The sequence below is a fragment of the Triturus cristatus genome, chromosome 5_2 (genome assembly GCF_964204655.1).
Source record: "Triturus cristatus chromosome 5_2, aTriCri1.1, whole genome shotgun sequence".
NCBI lineage: Eukaryota > Metazoa > Chordata > Amphibia > Caudata > Salamandridae > Triturus > Triturus cristatus.
The window spans coordinates 1,008,455,368-1,008,477,278 of record NC_140588.1 but is presented as its reverse complement, the minus strand read 5'-3'; the positions used below and the strand labels follow the sequence as shown (position 1 = coordinate 1,008,477,278).

The 21,911-nt window shown below is 46.9% G+C and overlaps 1 long non-coding RNA gene across 1 annotated transcript in view; it reads right to left on the bottom strand.

Annotated features, from left to right (window-relative positions):
- Positions 1-5,730: 5,730 nt before the first annotated feature.
- The window catches only part of LOC146829582 (uncharacterized), a 66,779-nt gene continuing 50,598 nt past the window's right edge, over positions 5,731-21,911 (bottom strand). Inside the window, exon 3 of the long non-coding RNA XR_014962270.1 lies at positions 5,731-9,848. This is a non-coding gene — a long non-coding RNA (uncharacterized LOC146829582). The remainder of the gene's footprint in view (positions 9,849-21,911) is intronic.

Genomic DNA, 21,911 nt, shown 5'->3' with positions numbered 1-21,911 from the left:
CGACCAAAACTGTTGGATTTGGTTGTTTTCAGCACCGTGGTGGCACAGGCCAGAGCTACTGACTTCAAGGAACTGCACTTTTAAGGTTATTCTTGCAAAGTGTATATTTTGAGTATTGTATGTTGGATTTTTGACGTTTTGGTCTTCTTTGGTTTGGATAAAGAATACTTATTTTTCTACACTGGTGTGGTGTCCATTTGTAGTGTTTTCACGGTGTTACTCTAGGTGAGCCCAAATGCTTTACGCACTACTTCTGAGATAAGTCGACCTGCTCGTGCCAAGCTACCAAAGGAGTGAGCAGGGATTGTCTAAGGGCGTAACTCCCTTACCATGACAAGAAGCAAGTGTCCCTACTTGGACAAAGGTGCAAACCATTGCCAACTAGAAACCCCCATTTCTAACAAAACCCTAATAGTATTTTTTTTAAATGCAAAACAGAAAATATAAACAATAAAAAAAATATTTTGAAATAAAGTTAAACAATATATTTACTAAATAATTAAAATTACATTTGACATTGACATATTATTGATATCAATAGTACTCATAACATTTAATACATTAAATACAAATATTATATTACTATGAAAACACTGTAAAATAAAATCACAAAATGTTTTTAACACCCCAAAAAATGACTAAACAACAATTAAAATAAAAACATAAGCAAAATTTTAAAAACTACAACAAATAATAAAAATAAATATATCTCCAAAAAAAGGGGAATCTATTTTAAATGTTGCATTCAAAGCAAAAACCTAAAAACTGAAATTAAATATCAAACAAAAACCAATCAAAATAAGAATTAAAGGTATAGCATAAATAAAATAAGCATGTCAAATTCACCACGAAAAAATATTAAAAAAATTAACATTGTGAAAAATAAAGTGATATTGACCACTCCTCTCCAATCTTAAAAACAATAGGGGAACCACTGCATTTTAGAAGGATAACATTTTCACTTCCCACACTAAACTAAGGTACAAAACTTTGGAGTTGTCAGATTTACTATTCCTACTTTATTATAAGCAACAGTAGGGAAAGCATTGGACATTGAAGGGGTCAAGTTTACTATTCCCACTGAAAACAGTGAGGGAAGTGCTGGAACTTAAGTCAGTCAGATTTACTATTCCCACTCCAACCAGCACCACAATGGTTAAGTGTTGCACTTTGGAGGGTGAAACATATTTTTCCCCCCTCCATCCTAAGCAACAGTAGATAAAGTGTTGAAATAATATGTATTAATTACTATAAAATATATTTTAAAAAACCACAACATAAAAAATGTATATACAAAAAGTAAAGAGATTATTAAGAAGCAAGTTTTATATTTAAAAAAAGTTTAAAGAAAAACATTTCTATAAACAATCAAAACTCTACTAAATTACTTTAAAAATAAATGTACAAATAACATAAAAACACTAATTTAAACATTTCTGAATTAAAAACACAAAAAGTACAATAAGACCTTTCCCACCCTACTCACCTAAAATTCCAACAACCCACAAAATAAAGTAAATGCATATTAAAAAAAAGCACATACTTTTTTAAAAATAGTACTTGTTTAAAAAGTAGCATTTTAAAAATAATGTAATCCATTAAATAATTTACATAATTATACAACTAACATTAAAAAATAAGTCCAAACAACATTAGATATTTAATAAGCTAAAAATGAATGTAACTAATATATTTATATCACAGGTCATCACAAAATTCAGTGTATTCCACCATTCAAAACTGATGCGTTTCAATTTCCACCAACCTTTGTCAAACTGAGGTTAGAGTACTCTACTACCTACTAAAAACACACTTCCAATCCATAGAGACAAGCTCCTTCCCAATAGTGCATACGTGATAGTTTTGTGTAAATTGCATCACAAAAATTGTATTTTATTTAATACATTTTACATATAATGTGTGTATATTCATGATCTTAAATTTGTTGATTTCACCAATATTTAAAATAGATTGGTTTTCCATTTATCCATCCACTTCATTCCTCTCAAACTAACCATAAAGGGGCTCTAAATAAGTATAATAAATGTATAACGGGAGAGGTTACTTAAGTATTACTATTTGTTGCCTCCTTCCCGTTGCTTTCTCTCTCTTGCTTCCTTGTTTTCTCTCTCTCTCTCACACCCTCTCTCTTATTCTCGCTCTCACTCAGGTTTGCTGATCTTTCCTTGTTTATCCTTGCGATTGTCTGTTTTGTGCAAGGTCATTGTTGCCTCTGCCTGTTTTTACTGTTTGTACCACCTCATGGTTGCCTCTCCCTGTTTTTACAGTTTTCCTTCATTTGTCTTTATCGTTAATTCTTCTGTTCCCCCTCATTGTTCTATCTTTGTCAGCTTTTACCATCTCATGTTTTGTCTTTGCAACTATTTGTTTGTGCCACCTCACTGTTGTGCCATCTCGTTGTTTGACCATGCCACTGTTTTGTTTCTTACCAGCCAGTTTTGTTCTTTGGCAATTGTTACTTTATTTGATTGCACCATTTCTGCTGCCTTCCCCACATTTGTGTATTTTTTCCCCCTGCTATATCTGATGCCACCCCTCCCCACCACTCCTCATGCTCTATTGTTTTCCTTCTCTCAAATCTCCCTCTATGACCCCCGAACTTTTCTATCCTCCCAGGACCTACTTACTGGTGGCCACAGTGCAGATGCGCCACTAACGTTCTGAAGGCACGCCAAAGTCAAGCCTGTTTTACCTTTCTGTGCCTCATCTGTTCCAGGTGCTAAGACCCCTGGTTCTCCTCCTACCCTCCGCAACCCCACCGCGTTGCTGCTCTCCGTCAGCCCTGACTGCTACTCACCTCACTGCTTCAGCACCCCACCATGCAACACAGAGGGAACTTTCACCTGTACCTCATTTAGATTCTCCTGCACCACATACCACTAGCACTTGCACCTACAGCACCCAACATCCCACCAACAGCCATGCACACAAACTAGCTGCACCAGCATACCACTCACATGCTCCTTAACAGCTGATCGCAAAACAATTACACAACAGAAACATGGGACCTGCTGCACAACCACCCGCAACTGCTTTTCCTCGTGGAAACATGGCTGAACCAAGCTCTGGCACCGAACATCATCGTAGCCATCCCCCATCAGCTACAAAATCATCAGACAAGTTCATCAGCACAAACCCGGAGAAGGAGTTATCATTAATTTCAAAGACACATTCAGCCTCACCACCACCATGGACACCTCAACAAACTACATGGAGCACCACACCTTCAAGCTACAGATCACTGCCAGCTTTACCCCGAGTAAAGCCCTCATGTACAGACCACCAGGACCCCGAGCCATTTACACAACAACATTACATCCCTCATCATTGACTCAAGTATCTTCACCCTCTTTAGAGAATGAACTTTCACCTTAAAGATTGCAATGGCCCTAACTGGGCTGCCCTATTAGAAATCCTCTGGAACCTCGGCTTCGCTCAGCACATCTTGAGCCCCATTCATGTCATCAGACACCTCCTGGACCATAAATTCTCCTCTGTCAGCAACTTCAGGGTTGACACACCATCCCCAATCACCTGGTAAGACTACACCCTAATCAGACTTTTCATCACCATCAAAAACAACAAAAGGCATAACACTGTGGCCCCTGACTGTTGTAGTTGGAAAAACATCCAAGAGGATGAGTGGACTTGCGTCCTTTCTGCATGGTGCCCGAAGTAAACCAGCAGCCTAAAGGTACACATCAAGAACATCTATGAATGGATCCCCACCTGTGCAGACACACTGTCCCCCCTCAAATGTTGAAAAACGCTAACACAAGCCAGCTAGTACATGGAAGAACTAAAGATGACAAAAAGACATTGCAACCAACGTGAGTGCAAGTGGCGAACATGCCAGGACACTACGGGCAAAGGAGTCTTCAATTCTGTTGTTAGACACTACCACTAGCAAATCTGGAACACTAAGTGGACAGTCTTCAAATATCGCATTAACGCAGGTAGCAATAGCAGCAAAGAAACTTCACCATCATCAAAGATTTTACAGCTCGCGCGGCCATCATCAACAACATCATCTGATCTCAAAATCTCTCCAACAACCTCTTGGAGTTTTTCTGCAACAAGATCACATTAATCTACGACCATTTCCACCCTCAACCTGACTCCTTCAAGTGACCAAATGGCTCACCAGCACCACAGATGAGACTGCCACAATCATGAAGCCTGTCCACTCCAGGGCCCTGTGTACCCCCTTCCCCCACCACCCCATCAACAACGGTTAGACACTATCAGCAAAGTCCTCTCCCCATCCTCAATTTTTCCATCTACTCTGTCATTGTCTGGAACATTGGAAACACGCTTTTGTCACCACCTTACTGAAGAAATCATTGGTGGACCCAGTCAATCTCTACAACTACTGACTGATCTCCCTCCTACCTTACCTGGCCAAAGTCCTTGAGAAGGTCATGAACAGATGACTCGCCCACCACCTCGTCAACCACCAGCACCTTGATGCCACACAATCCGAATTCAGACTCAACCCCAGCAAGAAAATCGCTCCCATTGTAGCCACCGACTATATCGACATGATCACGGACAACAGAGAGACAGCAGCTCTGATCTTACTGACCTGTCTGTGGCTTTTGACATGGTATCTCACCCCATTCTTATTAGATGCCAACACAGGATAGGCATTCTAGAACCTAGCATATGCTGGATCTACTTGTTCTGATGCAAAGAATTCAAACTGTCAGCTTGGCTCCGTACTCATTGAAAATCCAGAAGCTCATCTGCGGAGTGCTCCAAGGATCATCCCTCAGCCCCACCCTCTTAAACATTTGTATCACCCCAACGGCCATCGTCATCCGCACCCACAACATCAACACATCAACCTACTCTCCTACGCTGATGCCATTCAACTCATACTGTCCCTCTCAGACAAAACTCCCCAAAACTAGGAACAAGTTCACTGCTTGCATGACTGAAGTCACTGTCTGAATGAAGACTAACTGTTTTAAACTCAACACCAACAAGACAGAAGTAGTGATTTTCAGAATTAACACCCACCGTGGGGTTCCACCAGGTGGCTAGCTGACCTCTGACCTACTCCTAGACAAGCTGGACATGTCCACAATAGTCAGTGATGTCAAGGCATCATGCTTCCACCACTCACTGAAGATGCTGACTAAAGTCTTCAAGTGGCTACCAAGCAACACCAGGAGAACAGCCACTCACACCCTCATCACCAACAGGCTGGACTATGGAAATGTCCTCTGCGCTGGAGTCAAGCAACTAACCAGAAGACTACAAACCATCCAGAGCGCATCAGCCAAACTCACCCTCAGCCTTCCATGCAGAACTTGCATCACACCACACCTAAGGGAACTCCACTCACTCCCAATATACAAGGGCACACAGTTCAGACTCCCACCCACACTTTCAAAACCTTTCACAACACAAGCTGGGCATACCTGAAAAGCTGCATTTCTTGCCATCAAACCTCCAGACACCTCCGCTCAATCAGACTCCATTTTGCAGACATCCCACGCATGCACAGAACCTGTGGTTGAGCCTTCGATTACATAGCCCCTAAAGCATGGGACAACCTTTAAATGCACATCAGAGCCACTTCCTCTCTCCTTGAGTTTTGCTAGAAGCTGAAGACCTACCGCTTTGAATAACTCTCCCTCTCCCCCATACCCCAGCCTTTCATGGTGGGTAAAATAAAGAGATTTTTGCATGAGTTCAAAATATTTAAATTGACAGAATAATATGATTAATATACAAAACAAAGTATTTGTGTGTTAACCCCTTCTGTGCCACGCCCTTTCCCCCTCCTGTGCCGGGCGTTACATTAGTGGGTGAGGTTCATGACGAGATAGTCTCGTCATGGGCACAGCGCGACCGTGCTCCATGACGAGACTATCTCGTCATGGGCACAGTAGAGGTTAAAGAAAAACTGTGCTTGGGAAGGGGCCAAAAGCAAGCAAAAAACACCAGGAAGTGTCACAGTAACCAGTCTATATAGAATGAAGCATAACAAAAGTCCATTTAGAAAAGGATTAAAAACTTATCTTTTTCCTAGGTTAGATTACATTTTTGGTTATTGTATTATCGCGTGCTATTGGTAAAATGTCAAAGCGCCAGGATACCCTTCGGGTGACAGTTTTGCGCTATATAAATACGCGATACAATACAATACAATACAATACATAGTCCTAAAATAGTCCAAAAACAAGAGCCCACTGGCAAATTATAAAATAAAGTCAGACTCCCCAGCTAAAGCATGGGTTCAACGCAAGTTCTTGACTTGGGGGCAAAAGTCACTGGCCGTCCTCACACTGTTTTGACAATTATATTGAGATCCTTATCCCACACACGTGTACATTTTGCTGGCAGTTGCAGGACCAGACTCCCCACGGAAAGACCGAACATGAGGAGTAGCACTGTAACCTGTGAGGAAAAATGAAGTGTGAGATGGGACTACTGGAGAAAGGGTTATGGAGGCAGATGAGACATAATCACTGCAGTCAAGAAGGTAATGGTACCAGTTAAACTTTGTAGCTGCCCAGAACCCATCTCTTGAAACATCCGGACCTCTCCCATTAAGTGCTGATTGTCCCGAAAGGTCCTTGAACCGCTACAATTACCATCTGTAGGAAGGTGGTGTATTCTGTGGTGATGCTGCTTAGGCCTCAGCATGCAATACTCTCACAGTAACTCAACGATGGTCCTTGGATTCACAAAAAGAAATACTTAGAGTGGCAAAGAGCAGTCAGGCTTTACTAGAGAAACATGTGTTAAGCATTTCAGAGTACCAGCAGACTTTTTATATTAATTTAGACACCAAAGCGAACAATATCAGATTTGTATACCCGGAGCTATGGATTTTAGAATAAAACATACAGCACAGCAATTCACTATTGCAGAACTTTAGCATTGCAATCAATGGGGAAAAATGGCAGCAACAATCTGTCGAGTTGCTTGGAACCAAAGGAGGGTAAAGGTGATATTGGTTCAAGGACCAAGCCACACCACCCAGTTCGATTTTACTTGGCTCAGGAAGCCGGTGCAGAGTTGGCCTGGCTGTCCTTGGTGTTTAGACGGGAGCCGTGGAAGAGTTGGCTTTACTGCTTACATGGTGCTGGTGAGGAAATGAGTGCACGAAACCAACAGTGAAGCCACTGTTGATGCTAGATGAAGGCTTTGTTGAGTTCCTTCGAGGTGCAGCATCAAGTAAAGTGGCTGGTTACTGGACTAGCGACCAACAAGGCTTAGCAGTGGTAAGCTCATCAGAAAGCTAATTTGACGTATGAAGATCTGGGGGTACACAATAGGTGCCTGAAACTTTCTGGAGGACAGGACTACATTTCCCACAATGCACTGGACCATCTACTTTTGGGCGATCCCTTGGTGGGCCGGAGGGCCTGTGAATCTTTGCTTCTGGGATGTTGTTTTACCTGTGGACTGTAGCAGAATAGTGCCACTAGTCCATGGGAGTCTGGAGTTGCCTTTGACTCTCAAAGGGGTCCCTCTGTCTGGGGGAGCTGAACTTTGGTTTAGGACTATCGCTGTTGTGCAGTTCCAGGAATGTTGTCACAGGTGCAGAGTATTGTGCCTTTGGTTTGTGAAGATCCTGTTGTGACAGAATCTGGTCTCTTCTTTGCCCTTCTTGCAAGTCAGAGCAGAGCTGAGGTTCTGGTGTCAGGGGAAGCCCCAAGATTCTGGATTTATGGGTGTTAGTTGTGCGGGTGCAATCAGACATTGGGCTACTAGCCCCAGCAGCTAATGAGGTGAACACACCAGGGGGTGTGCATCACCTTTTCTTCCCAGAACCCAATATTGTACCACTTTTAAAAAATGACAGAAGTCTTCCTCAGCTGTACGGACCAGGTAGCCCACCCTAGAAGTGTTGCTAGCCTTTGTAGTGTGTACACATCCTGAATACCTAATTTTACCACGTGCCCATAAGCAAATGTGCCTGGGGCAGAGGGAGGGCTGCTTACTCCTTTGGGAGGCAGCCTGGCTGAATATCAGAGGTGGTGTACACTTTGAAACTCACCGCCTTGTTGTGCCACTTCAATGGCGTCCAGTCAGGGAGTGAGATGTGACCTCCTTCCTGTCCGGGCTATTGTTTCTGACTCCTAGGAATGTTCATACCTCATGGCAGGGGGTTAGATTCCTGTGTTGGTGGCATCATCGGTGGGCTGCCAGTCAGAGCACTGGAAGGGCCGGGGCAACAAGGTGGGAAACCTCCAAGGTAACCATCTGGGTGCATGCCGCATCATCCTCAAAAAGAGATTCATATCAGTGGTGAGAAGACATGCAATTTGATGTCAAACATGACATATTATATTGTGGTGGTATCATAATAGAGCTGGCAACATCAAGTTTGCCTGGGTGCTAGTCCATGTTATCCTAGGGACCGTCTATCACTTTTAGTAGCCTTAAATAGTAAAGGGCACTATAGGGACATATAAGCTTGCACTTACATGTCCACACCTTTAATATAGCATACCCTGCCTCCTCTACTCAGAAAGCCTTCCTTATGAGTGACTGACATACATTAAAAATAGTGCATTGACTTTGCCACACCAGGGGCAAATTTACAAATACATGACTCAGCGTTGCACTGCTTCATTTCAAAAACACTGGGATAAGCCGTATTCTCAAGAATATGGCGCACCCCTGTGATTTTCCTTGCGCTGGTCCTAATAAAGCTGCCTAGCGCCAATGCAAACACCTTTGCGCCATGGTGTAGAGGTGCCTTCATTGCAGAGATGTTTGATTATGCGCAGGAAGGGAGACCTTCCTGCTCATAAACAATCCTTAAAGGTGATTTGCTCCTTCTATATGTGCTGCTGAATGCAGCACACACAGCAGAAGCATTAAACAAGGAAAATGAAAGTATTTCACCTCGTTGCGCCACTCTAACTCCTGCTTTTCAATGGCGTTTTTGGTGCTGCCTCAGATTTATAGATTCTTATAAATCTAGGGCAGCGTCAAAAAGCAATGTGTGTTGCGGTGGAACACCCACAGAAACACCCAATGCAAGCCCCTGTGATGCAGAAAACTGCGTGAAAGGGTACAATATATTTACAAAGCGGCGTTAAGCCACACAAAGTGGCTTAGCCCTGCATTGTAAATATGGAGCAGATCTTTGCGCCACCTGAGCGTCATAAAAGTTGACGCTCCGCGGGCGCAATGCCCTTGTAAATATGCCCCTTGGTGAGGGAAACGTTGAGTTAGAGCAGTTTTCAATGCTCCTGCAGGCTGCAATGACAGTTATGCTGTCATCAGTTTAATTGGGTCACTCAGGGTGGCACTAATAGTGCTTCAGACCATGGTGACCCCTTTAACACCAATGCCCTCATCCACTGCATGCCACAACAGCCACTGACAGTGACTCAGTTGGAAATAATTGGGCATCACAAGAGGGATATGGGGTGTTAGAGGCAGAAGTGTCCCTTGACTCTTGTTCTTCTGGGTGAGTATCTGGGAGAAGAAGTTGATGGAGGAGGTGCAGCTGCTGGCCCAGATGAAGTGAGAGCCTCAGGAGATAATATGGCTTTGTGGGCAAGCCCAGATGGTGTTTGGGCCTGCTCTAGTGACACTATTTACGGTTGTTGATCAAGGCCAAGAGGAGAACCTACATCTTTCTTCCCCCTGGCTGGTGGTCCCCACATCTACTGCCCCATAGGAGACTGTTTAGGCTTCGCCAGGTGTCTCTACGTGACTAAGTAAAGCACCAATGCTTGTGTTGGGTTCTTCCTCCACGAAGGTTGTATCAAGACAATGTGCTCTCCTCCGAGCCAAGCATCTCTGATCTTGCCCCTGGCCCTGCTTTGTTCTTGTTTGGCCAACCAGGTCAGCTGAAAAGCAACAAAAAAACAAATAGAGACTTTGTTAAATCATCGGGTCAATAATGCTTTTCTCAGTAACTTTAGCTGACAGTGTGGACATTTTACTCAACTACTCATTATCCTGTCTGTGCATTCATACGAAAATGTTGTCAGTTCGATGTCCCTAAAATTGATAATTCACAATATAGATGAGGTATCAGCCATTCAAAGTATGTGCAAAGTTCGACAAGAGTTTAGGTATGTCAAAATCATTTTTCACCTATTGGAAATTGTCACAGCCCACTTGCCGGGAAAACCTAGAACCCTGCCAAATCGCGCTCGAGTGCGCGGGACGGGGAAGAACTACTAATCCCATGAGCCTTGGAACACTCGCTGACGGTGGTGACGTCATGACGCTCGCGTACGGCGAGCTCAAAGAGGTTCCGGGGCATCGAGAGAGCGCCGCTTACTCTTTGCAGAGAGCTGCGCTGGACGTCGCGAAGGCTGGTAAGGGTGCCTAGTGCACCAAGCTGCGTTCGCTGTTAGTTTGTGTCTCAACTTGATTCCTGGTGGCCATTCCTGGCGGGGACTCGGATCGTGAGTCTCCTTGTGGCGGGTCCGTTGATTCGTCCCTAGTTCCTCCCACGGTGATCACCCGTAGTACAGCGCAAGGCTGGTATCGGGAAACCGCTGAGGAACTTCTCCTTGGGTGCTTTCTTCCCTCATTGGTGAACTCGTGGTACGAAGTTCGTGCGGGGAAGGAAGGCACTATTCGTGACTTTGTTAGCGGGGCTCTGTGAAACGCCACACGGGGTGCTGCGTGCTTTCTTCCCTCGTTGGTGAACTCGTGGTACGAAGTTCGTGCGGGGAAGAAAGGCACTATTCGTGACTTTGTTAGCGGGGCTCTGTGAAACGCCACACGGGGTGCTGCGTGCTTTCTTCCCTCGTTGGTGAACTCGGGGTACGAAGTTCGTGCGGGGAAGGAAAGCACTCTACGGAACTTGGTGTAGCGGGGCTCTGTGAATTATCCTCACGGGGTGCTGCAGAACTACAAAACTTTCGTTGTTTCAGTGTCGTGGGGGTTCCGACTTTGCCGTTTCCGGCAAGGCAGAAGGCGCTGGCCTGGAACCTAATTGGAACTTATCTGAGGGTGCATGACTTAATGCAGAAGTGTGTCCAACTAGCCAAGGCCTGTTGTTTAATGGTGGAATTCTCCACACCTGCGGACTTATTTTGAGAGTTTTCTTTCTTTACAGGTACTTTTCTCATTCTTAGAGAGAGGGTGGAGTCGGGTAGGGAGTGAGGCAGGGTGTTATTGATTACTGTCCTGTTTCTGTCTTCACAGGTCTCCCTCCCTGCTGTCCCCATCCTTCCCTTCCCCCGCTGGACCACTCCATGGAGTCTGTCATGCTTAATCAGACCGTGGTGGTGTCGAGAGAGGGACCCCTTTAGAGCAACGTACGATCCTGAGGATTCCGGCCACAACAGAGTAAGCGGCCCACGGTTTATATCCTCCTGGTCGTACGTTGTCCCTCGGGCAGCCATGACGTCCTTAGAAGACGTCCTGGCCGCGTTACAGATGGTCCACACCGAACTAGCCGCTTCTAGGGCAGAAACGGCGGCTTTACAGGCTACAGTTGACGGGATGCAGAGAAACCCCTTCAGCGTAGGGACCCCCTCCGCAACACGTTCAGCTCCCTTGGTAGTGGAGATCCCCACCCCGGTTCCCTTGGCCACCCCAGAAAGATTTCACGGGGAAAGTAGTAAGGTCCAGGTGTTCCTCACCCAGATAATGTTACACTTTTCTTGCAAGCCAAAGGCGTTTACCTCTAACCATTCTAGAGTAGCTTTTTTTATATCCTACCTGGCTGGGGATGTCGCTCAATGGGCAGTGCCGTTAGTGAAGCGAGATGATCCCTTACTCTATGATTGGGATTCATTTATACAAGACTTTGAAAAAACTTTCAATCGTAGAGCGGCAACGTTATCAGCCGACAAGGATCTTATGGAGCTTAAGCAGGGGAATCGAGATCTGATAACTTACCTCAATGATTTTCGGCGCCTGGTGACAGAAACTGAATGGCCAGAAGCTAAACAGTTAGCCGTTTTTTATAAAGGCTTAAAAGAAGATATGAAGGACATTGTGGCCCAAATCGACCCACAGCCAGGGACCTGTGATGATTTGATAAACCTCGTTCTACGTCTAGATCACCGCCTTAGCGAGAGAAAAGGGGAAAACCGTAGAAAGGACAGGGGAACATGGCGTCCGGAACCCGTCCGGAATCCGGACAACACCCAGGTAGCACGAGCCGAACCCATGGAAGTGGGAACAGTGCGTTCCGCTCTCACGAGCGAAGAGAGAGAATACCGGAGGAAGAAAGGCCTCTGCATTTGTTGCGGAAAGAAGGGGCATTTCATAAGGGAATGCGTATTGAGGACCAAAACCCCAAGGATAGAAACGCGTCGACAACTCGCGGCCACAGCAGAAGGCCCTTCGGGAAACGAGGAAGCTTGAAGGACAGAGAAGGGGTCTCTTCAAGCCACATCCATATCCCTTCATTGAGTGGTACCCAGCCGACTGCCAAACAACACCTTCTTCTCGAACTCTCTCTGTTAGTGGATGGAGAGCATTGTGCTATCACGGCCATGTTGGACTAAGGAGCGACGGGGTGTTTTGTAGACCACCGACTGGCCGCTCGAATCGGGTTGTCTCTTTGTGAAAAAGAAATCCCTGAAGTAGTTTATGCGGTGGATGGGAAGCAGCTGGAGGCAGGGCCTATTCGTTTCCACACCAAGGCGGTAGAAGTGAGCCATGGGTTGGACCATGTGGAAAAACTCGAGTTTAATGTCATCCACGCTCCGCAATATGGGATAATCCTAGGACTGCCCTGGTTACGGTTACATAACCCCCAAGTGAATTGGAGGGAAGAAGAAATACACTACACCTCCGACTATTGTCAAAGGAATTGTATTCCTCCACCTCAGAGCCCGGCGCGTTTGTTGGCCGTAGGGCATCGTGTGGCCACCGCGGCTGAACAGGCAGTTACCCTGCCGAAGGAGTATCAAGAGTACGCTGCGGTGTTCAACGAAGAAGAAGCCGAGAAACTACCTCCGCACAGGCCATACGACTGCCAGATTGACCTAATTCCAGGGGCGGTAGTGCCCACAGGCAGAGTATACGCCCTCACGGAACCGGAAAATACATACCTGCGGGAATATTTGGACAAATATTTGGCATTGGGATTCATTCGGAACTCCAAGTCTCCTGCGGCATCGCCACTGTTTTTTATCCCCAAAGCCAACGGGGAGCTGAGAGCATGTATTGACTTTAGGGCTTTGAATGCCATAACAGTAAAAAACCGCTATCCCCTACCATTAATCCCCGTCATGCTGGAACAAGTACAGAAGGCCGTCATCTACACACGACTGGATCTGAGAGGGGCGTACCATTTGGTACGCATAAGGCAGGGGGACGAGTGGAAAACTGCCTTTAAAACGCGTTACGGCTTGTATGAATATCTAGTCATGCCATTTGGATTGTGTAACGCGCCCGCTGCCTTCCAGTTTTTCCTGAATGACGTTCTCCGTGAATACCTGGATCGTATAGTAGTGGTGTATATCGACGACCTGCTCATCTATTCCTCCACGGTGGAGAGCCACGTCCATCATGTTCGCACCATTCTACAAACCTTACAAAAACACCATCTCTATTGTAAGATAAGTAAATGTGAATTCGGGGTTTCCACCGTGGAGTTCCTAGGAGTGATCTTAACACCACAAGGCCAGGAGATGTCAGAACGGAAAATCACCGCCGTAAGAAACTGGCCCATCCCGAAAAAAAACAGAGACATCCAGTGCTTCCTCGGTTTTGCCAATTTTTACCGAAGGTTTATCGGCAACTTCTCAGGTTTGGCAACCCCCTTGACCAGATTACTGCGCAAAAAGGTCCCCTTTCACTGGACGGTAGAGACGCAAAAGGGGTTTGAGGCGTTGAAAGAGGCTTTCGTGACGGCGCCGATATTGGTGCACGCGGACCCTGCAAGGCCCTACATGGTGGAGGCAGATGCGTCGGATTATGCTGTAGGAGCAGTTCTATCCCAGCGACATCCTGAGACGGGTCAGTTACACCCAGTGGCCTTTCGTTCCCGCAAGTTAAATCCAGCGGAACAGAATTATAACATAGCTGAGAAAGAGCTGCTAGCGATTAAAGACGCCTTCGAGGAGTGGCGCCATTATCTCAAAGGGGCCCGTCATATTGTCACTGTATACACCGACCACCGCAATCTGCAATTCATGAAGGCAGCCCGACACCTATCTCCACGACAATTGCGATGGACACTGTTCTTCGCGGAGTATGACTTTATTGTCACTTATCGACCAGGAAAGGACAATAAAAAAGCCGACGCTTTAACCCGCCAGTCCACCTCAAATGATATCTCCGCACCGATCGCACAAACCATTATAGACCCAAGCAAAATCCTTAGTACCACGGTCACGGAATCCTTTCTGAAGAGTGTGATCCGTTGCACCAAGACTGATAAATGGAAAAGGTGGATATCCCAACATCCGGAGTGGAAGGTGCAGGATGGAGTGCCCTTACGCCAGAAACAACTATTGGTCCCCGTACCGGCGCTTCAACGACGTGTGTTTCATTGGTGTCATACGCTGCCCAGCGCCAGTCACAATGGAGTAGAGAAGACTACAGAGAGAGTACTCCGACAATTCTGGTGGCCTACTGTACGAAAGGATCTCCGGCAATGGGTCAAGGAGTGCACAGTATGCGAACAAATGAAGTCATCCCATGCACGACCCGCTGGGTTGTTGCAAATCATGCCAACTCCTGAACACCCCTGGCAAAACATCTCGTTGGATTTTGTGGTGGGAATGCCTATAGACCAAGGGCATACAGTGATATTGGTTGTGGTGGACTCGCTAACAAAAATGGCTCATTTTGTTGCATGCAAGAAGGTACCTACAGCAGGCCAACTAGCCCAGTTGTTATTGCTGCACGTAGTCAGGTTGCACGGGTTACCCCAAAGGGTGGTTTCGGACAGAGGGTCCCAATTCACCGCCAAGTTTTGGAGGGAGTGGTGTACTTCTCTGAGGATCTCCCCCGATCTGTCCACCAGTTTTCATCCGCAAACAGATGGGCAGACGGAGAGGGTGAATCAGAGTTTAAAACAATATCTGAGATGTTACGTGGATAGCACTACAGAAAACTGGGTTGACACATTGTGGTTGGCGGAAATAGCATATAACAGTGCTATACATAGCTCCACCAAACATTCACCTTTCTACTGTTCTTACGGGTTTCATCCCAGGTTCATTCCTTTTTTGCACCCCAAGGGAACGGAACACATACCAGAGGTCAAGGTGAGGGTTAGGCAGATCCAACACCTCCTGTCCCAGGCACAAAGATCGTTAAAGAAAACCAAAGAGAGGTATAAGAACTACGCAGATAAAACCAGAAGACAGGGAAAGGTATATAAGATCGGAGACTATGTATGGCTATAAACCAGAAACATCAGGTTTAAAAAATATAGCATGTTTAATCCCAAATACATTGGCCCGTACAGAGTATTAAAACTCATCAACCCTGTTGCAGTTAGATTAAACCTCCCATCCTCTCTCCGAATCCATCCTACCTTTCATGTCTCTTTGTTAAAACCTGCAAGGAAAGGGAAGGCTGCTTCCCAGGCACGAGTTCAGGAAGAGGCAGAATACGAGATCAGGGGGATTCTGGATTCAAAAATCCACCGCACAAAACTGTGGTATCTGATTGCCTGGAAGGGATATGGGGAGGAGGAGAATTCATGGGAACCTGCAGTAGGGGTACACGCACCTAGATTCGTCAGACTGTTTCACCAGCGCTTCCCAAACAAGCCATGTCCTTGTCAGGGTTCTTCGGGGAGGGGATGTCCTGTCACAGCCCACTTGCCGGGAAAACCTAGAACCCTGCCAAATCGCGCTCGAGTGCGCGGGACGGGGAAGAACTACTAATCCCATGAGCCTTGGAACACTCGCTGACGGTGGTGACGTCATGACGCTCGCGTACGGAGAGCTCAAAGAGGTTCCGGGGCATCGAGAGAGCGCCGCTTACTCTTTGCAGAGAGCTGCGCTGGACGTCGCGAAGGCTGGTAAGGGTGCCTAGTGCACCAAGCTGCGTTCGCTGTTAGTTTGTGTCTCAACTTGATTCCTGGTGGCCATTCCTGGCGGGGACTCGGATCGTGAGTCTCCTTGTGGCGGGTCCGTTGATTCGTCCCTAGTTCCTCCCACGGTGATCACCCGTAGTACAGCGCAAGGCTGGTATCGGGAAACCGCTGAGGAACTTCTCCTTGGGTGCTTCCTTCCCTCGTTGGTGAACTCGTGGTACGAAGTTCGTGCGGGGAAGGAAGGCACTATTCGTGACTTTGTTAGCGGGGCTCTGTGAAACGCCACACGGGGTGCTGCGTGCTTTCTTCCCTCGTTGGTGAACTCGTGGTACGAAGTTCGTGCGGGGAAGAAAGGCACTATTCGTGACTTTGTTAGCGGGGCTCTGTGAAACGCCACACGGGGTGCTGCGTGCTTTCTTCCCTCGTTGGTGAACTCGGGGTACGAAGTTCGTGCGGGGAAGGAAAGCACTCTACGGAACTTGGTGTAGCGGGGCTCTGTGAATTATCCTCACGGGGTGCTGCAGAACTACAAAACTTTCGTTGTTTCAGTGTCGTGGGGGTTCCGACTTTGCCGTTTCCGGCAAGGCAGAAGGCGCTGGCCTGGAACCTAATTGGAACTTATCTGAGGGTGCATGACTTAATGCAGAAGTGTGTCCAACTAGCCAAGGCCTGTTGTTTAATGGTGGAATTCTCCACACCTGCGGACTTATTTTGAGAGTTTTCTTTCTTTACAGGTACTTTTCTCATTCTTAGAGAGAGGGTGGAGTCGGGTAGGGAGTGAGGCAGGGTGTTATTGATTACTGTCCTGTTTCTGTCTTCACAGGTCTCCCTCCCTGCTGTCCCCATCCTTCCCTTCCCCCGCTGGACCACTCCATGGAGTCTGTCATGCTTAATCAGACCGTGGTGGTGTCGAGAGAGGGACCCCTTTAGAGCAACGTACGATCCTGAGGATTCCGGCCACAACAGAAATGTTGTTCACAACAGGTTATGCACACAGTTTAAGTTTGACAAAGCATGTTTTTGCAGGACAAGCAGGGGAGCAGAGCACACAGTAGGTCTCATACGGGGATGGACCTTTGACAAACGTGTGACTACAAGGCCTCACCCTCAAGCCCCCCTGTTAGGTGCTGGTGCCCTGTGAAATTGGAGTAATTCCTCATAGACAACAGCAGCAAGTATTAGACTTGTTCTAAAAAATTATGCAGTGTGATACATGTAGATTGCATGCCCACTTTGTACTTACGTCTTTGGGGGATGTGACTTCTTCGCATCCCACCCTGACGAAAGCCCAGGACCGTCAATAGGCCAATAGCAAGGGCTGAAACTTGTTGGTGTCTAGTTTAGGGTCATAGGACCATCTCATCCTTCCACCCTACTATAGTATTTTTTAACCTTCCTTCCCACTGCACTAATTAAGGACACTTTAGGAGTGGGGGAGGAATTTTATCTTTAATGTTATGCCCCCAGGGGGTCGCTAGTGAGCCCGAAGCAAAATGGGCACACGTTAGTGCAGCTCTGCTGGTCAGGGCCACAATCTGTGTAATATCCTGCATTTCCCCCAATCAACTAGAGACAAGAAACAGCGATTCTGGACTCCCTACCTGTGCTGCACGAGCTGATGTAAACGAGGTGGTGATCGGCGACGACTAAAACATTGTTCTCAAGATTTACCAGGCTGGCTCCAAAATGGCGGTGCCCGTGGGTCGCTGACTCGCTGTGGTGATAGCTGACGGACATGAGCTGCGGAGCTAGGGCCAGGAGTCCGCAACTGGCTGCTGAGGGCTGATAGGTACGGCGAAGGTATAGGCAAGCTGGTGCACTGGTGACATAAAGTGAAGGGGAGCACTCCGATGCCTATGCTGGATTGCATGCGTGAGAACTAGAGGGCATAGCGGGACCGGCAGCGAGACTGCCACAGATACGGAGTAGCGGGTGCAGCAAGCCGTGCGCCCCCCCCCGGCGGGAGACATAGATGCGGTGAGGAGACATCACATGAGTGCTGAGGGCATTGACAGATTGCGCACATCTGCTGCTCCTGATACGGGGTGCGTTGATTGCGAGGACGTGCTGGTGGCCCCTCCTCCATATTTGCTTAACAGTGGCTGACTTGGGGGCGAAATTGGTTGTCTGAAGCATTGCTGGGGAAAACACTAGAGTCACTGGCAGCGTGGTTAGAAAATACTGCCCACTGGACATGAGGGAGGCACGCTGTTGGGCTGCCATTTGATTTATTGGCGGCATGCCTGTTATCCGCCATTTTGAGCCTACACCAGTACCCCCTCTGGTTGGTGCCGTTGCGGCACTGGCACGCTGCTGCGATGGAACTGTGAAGCGGTCCGCAGACATTGTGCGGCAGCTGTGTTGTGGACAACTTGTATTAAAGGCTGATATCCCTGCTGTGGATGCCACCACCTTTGGAAACTGTGACTGGTATACAGGCAAATTGACTGTGTCTGGTACGGGACTACTGGCCCCACTGTGACTTGACAGGGCGCTTTGGCTAACAGGGAGTAACAGACGCCGGCTGTTGGCAGAGTTGCGGTAAACCTGACCCTCCTGATGCAAGGTGTGGCCGGCGGAGGGCTTGAAGAGTGTGACGACAAGCTGCAATCCCTAAAAGCATGGGCCTGGCCTGTAACATTAACGCACTGAAACTGTGTGGAGGGGTACGGCTGTATTTAAACGTGGGTCCTGTGACCCAGGCAACCCAGTAACTGATCCTTTTGGGCTACTGTCATCTAAGGAAATACCACATTGGTCAGCGGTGGACGCACCTCTAAAGCCGGGGAGTTGCGGTACAGTGTCGAGCCTTGTTGACTTCAGAGTGCGCAAAGCTGGGTAAACCAGAAAAACAGCAGCAGGCCAAGCTATCCTTTGAATCCAAGCATCTCACGAAATCACAGCAACGGGCAGCTTCGGACACTGAGATGGACCTGGAAGCTGGCAGCACTTACAAGCTTGAACGCATGATGCTTGCCATGCAGAAAAGTCTCCATTCTATTGACAGTAAAATAGATAACTTTAATCTACGCATGGATAATATGATGGAAAAACTTGATAAGCACAGCTCGCGGAACACGGAGGCAAAACAGCGCATATCCAACACGGAGGACAAAGTTGAAACCATCACGACCCCTGTACTCAAATGAAGAAACTTTTGGCAGTAATTCAGGCCAAGAACGAAGACCTGGTAGCCAGGTCCCGGCGAAATAATCTTCGCATTACGGGGATGCCGGAGTCCACCAATACAGGTAGAATGGAGCTGTATGTAGAGGAGATGCTTAAAGACATGTTTGGCGTGGAGCATTTCTCGAACATGCTGATTGTGGAAAGGGCACATCGCTCTCTTGCGCCTAAGCCAATCCCAGGGGCACCCCGATGCCCTATAATAGCCAGGCTGCTCAACTATACAGACAGGTACACTGCATTGAGGCTGGCCAGGGAAAAGGGAACCACTGTGTATCAAGGGGTGGAAGTTGTACTGTTCCCTGATTTCATGACAGCAGTACAGCAGGTGAGTTGTGAGTTCCAGCAGGTTAAAAAAAATCTGCAAACAATGAAACTGCCGTACGCAATGCTGTACCCAGCACGCCTTTGGATACAGCATGGGGGCAAAGCCAGGATCTTCACATCCCCCAAGGATGATCTGCAGTTTGTGCGACAGTTGGAGCACCAGGAGTCTTCATGAACAGCTGGTGATGATGCGGATAATGAAGATTGAACATTTGCGTCGGGGACCAAATTCAGACTGGTATTGTTGATTATCTCGGAATAAGATTGCAAAGTAAGATGTAGCTAATGTTCGATGCTGGTGGGACCCCTGGGAATCACACACTCCGATACTTGATAGTAATCGATAGGGTATGCAGAATTGGGATATGATGCTGAGATCATAATGTAAAGATATAATTGCCCAATTGCTGATCTGGAGGTGCTATGCCTATTATACACCAGGGTATGGCGCTGGAGCTCTCATTAAGAATACCAATAGTTAATGTTCACTGTTTTAATCCTCTGTTGAGAATGCTGACATGGAGGGCGTAAATGGGTACTGTTTTTCCGACATACTGTCAGGTTGGGGGAAATCCCTATGATTGCCCTGACCCCCCCTTAATACATCAAGGGGGTCGGTGGGCAGCTAGCGACTTCCGAGAGGGTACACCCCACATAGTTTATGGTTAAGGGTGAACACTGTGGGCAGACAACGGGGCGGATGGTTTATTGTATATTTTTTGTTCCTTACTTTGGGGATCCTTAGCATAATTGGGATGCTGAAGTGGGAGGGGGGATTTGTTGGGGTATGTACCGAAACCATCAATGTGAAGTACAGAATACAAAGGGTACAACAGAAACATATAAGCATAAGTGATGCAGGTTATATCATAGACATGTTGTTGTGTGGCAGGAATGGTGAAAAATAGAGATGGCAAAATAACATGGATAACATGGAATGTCAGAGGTCTGAACAACCCGAAGAAAACAAGGCAGGTACTAGCCTACTTGGACCGTCATAATGTCCAGGTGGCTTTATTGCAGAAGACTCACCTTACTAAGCATACAGTGGCAGCGGTGGCCCCTACATGGGCGGGGGTACACTTGATGTCCTCTTACTCCTCGTATGCGAGGTGTGTTATGATTTTAATCTTGAAAAATATCCCGTTTGAAAGTTTACATGCGGATGAAGATAAGCAAGGCCGCTATGTAGTTGTGTAGGGGAAGGTGTGCGGTACATTGATGACTATTGTCAATATATATGGGCCTAACATAGATAACCCTGGTTTCTATGAAATGTTGTGGAGTAAGGTACATAGTTTGCCACCGGCTGCGATTATTTGCGGAGGCGACTATAATGTTGTGTTAGACTCTTCACTCGACCGCCGCTCCACTGCAGAGTACACAGTAAAAAAGGCCACCCAAGCTGTCAAGGATGGTATGAAAGATTTGCATTTATTAGACACTTGGAGGCTGAGAAAGAGGGGCTGGAGGGAACATGCCATTTGTATATCCATCAGTCGTGGTCGCGCCTTGATTACTGGCTGACCACGTGTGATGTGAACTCATGGATCATCACTGTTAGGCATTTGCTTCGCACACTGTCAGATCACTCTCAAGTATTGCTTACCATGATCATACCCACATATACACCACCACAATTTCAATGGAGATTGCAATCTTCTGCATTGCAAGACCAAGTGTTCCGTGAGGGGGTGCGGGAAGCCATAGAAAACTATTTTGCTAATAATGTTGGATCAGTACAAAGTATAGGCACGCTATGGGAAGCGTTTAAAGTGACGATCCGTGGAATATGCATAGGGTTACAGACAGGAGTGCTCAAATCTTTAAGGGGGTCCATGAAGCGGTTGGAACAGGAACTGATGCTCCTCAAGCGTAGCTATGAAACCACATCAGATAGAACCTCACTGGCTAGCATCCGATCAAAGGTCACTGAATATAACAACCTGGCAGATCAGGAGGTGAGGCACATGTTGCGTCGATGGGTGGCCAGGTACTATGGAGAGGGGGGGCAGACCTGGGAGAGCCTGGTCCACCAAAATTGCTGCACCATGGACTAAAAACCATATAGTGAAAACTATTGCAGTAGATGACACTATTCACTGTGATATGCCGGGCATTCTTAATTCCTTTGTGCAATACTACCAAGCTATGTATGACAGTAGGCACACAGCAACAGAAGACGATATAGCGCAATACTTAGAGGACATAGCCCTGGTCTGGTTATCGCGACGACAGCAGGATTTCTTAATGCACCCGCTGACGATGGATGAAATTCGGGAACCTATAACTGCGTTTCCCAATGGTAAGGCTACAGGCACAGATGGGCTCCTGGCAGAATTTTATAAGGAGTACATTGACTTGTTGGTACCTTATCTGCACGAGATGTATGAAGAGGCATATGAGCAGCAACGACTTCCGGACACAC